Source organism: Protopterus annectens, chromosome 2.part1 (assembly GCF_019279795.1).
Source record: "Protopterus annectens isolate FY-2018-M chromosome 2.part1, PAN1.0, whole genome shotgun sequence".
NCBI lineage: Eukaryota > Metazoa > Chordata > Ceratodontiformes > Protopteridae > Protopterus > Protopterus annectens.
Window position 1 is genome coordinate 950471212 of NC_056729.1, and position 1693 is coordinate 950472904.

Consider the following 1693-nt stretch of genomic DNA (forward strand, 5'->3'; position numbering starts at 1 on the left):
GCTTGATGTCGGTTTTCCAGATAGGATTTAAACCATTGTAATGCCTGTGCATCAAGTGATTGGACCTTTAGTATGTCAATAAGCAAGTTATGATTCACCATATCGAAGGCCTTTGAAAGGTCAATAAAAAGTGTAGATGAAAAAGTGTTATTGTTTCGGTTTTTGTTTATAGTGTCAGAGAAGGATAGCAGGGCAGTTGTTGTGCTATGGAATGGTCTAAAACCATGTTGGCAGCTTGCAAGTAAGTTATTCTGGAGAAGGTGGTCAAGTAGTTGTCTGTGAATGCATTTCTCCATTATTTTAGCTATTGGAGAGAGTAAGGCAATGGGGCGAAAGTTGGAAAGTTCAGTAGATGGGCCACCTTTGTGTAGAGGGATGATATGGGATACTTTCCATATGGATGGGATTTTGCTTTCTGAGACTGTTCTATTTATAAGTATGGAGATGGGATAGGCAATGGCTTTAGCTGCAATTTGCAGGAATTCAGCAGGAAGACAATCAGCAGAAGGGGTGCAGGGCTTAAGTTTTAAGAGGAGGTTGCATATGAAGGATGTGGGTACTGGTTTTATATGAAAGGTAGGAGATGGAGTATTAGTGGTGTCTAACTGGGAAGAGGTGACAGGTGCCAAAGTATTAGCTAGGGTTAGAATGGCTTTGGTAAAGTAGTTATTAAAGGCATCTGGAATCTGGTTGGCATTATTATGGTTGAAACCTGAGGGGGCAGGTGTTGTAGAGTGGCCTGGCTTAAGAAGATTGTTTATGCCTGACCAGAATCTTTGTGGTTTTTGTTGGTGGGTTTGTTGGAAGTGAAGGTAATAGTCTTTTTTGTCTTGGAGAATTTGTTTTTTGGTGGCATTTCTTAATTGTTTGAAGTGGAGGTGATCTGATGTTTTTTTTGTGGCTCTCCATTTGGCCCAGATTTTATTTCTGAGGAGGATATTTTGTTTGGTTAGTTTTGAGAGCCAGGGGGCGGTTTTGGTCCTTATTCGTGAAGTGTGATATGGGGCATGGAAATCTAGGATTTGAAGGAATCTGGTATTGAAATAGGTCACTGCTTCATCAAGTTGAAGATGAAGCAAAGGTGACCAGTCACATGATTTTAGTTCATTTTGGAAACTGACTGGGTTAAAGTGTTTTTTGGAAAGGGAGGTTTTAAAAATATTAGTGTTAGGGCTATGAACTTTTTGTTTAATAATATAGGTTAGCATATGGTCACTAATGTCATCAGGAAGGGTTCCTGGTTTATAAGTATCAACATGGCTGTTGAGTAGTATCCAGTCAAGGGTGGATTCCTTACTGCTTGGCTTATGGATTCTAGTAGGAGTGGTTATTATTTGAGAGAAACCGTGAAGATTTATGTGATTGGTAGGATTAGGGGAATTACAGGTTGCCCAGTCTATATTAAAGTCGCCTAAGACAATGGTTTCCTGAGGTAGGTTTGTAGAGAGGTAGCTAAGAATATTTTCCAGAGTGCTGATATTATTTCCAGGGGGGAGATATGTGCAAATTATATAGATAGATTTTGAGTTGTTAATTTGGAGTTTTATACTGAGGGTTTCAGCATTTGTATCTGAGGGTAGGGGCATATTGAGAGGTAAGATTTGGAGTTCAGATTTGTATAAAATGGCTACTCCTCCGCCCTTTTTATTATTGCGGTCACATCTCAGGATATTATATCTGGAAGGGGTAATCT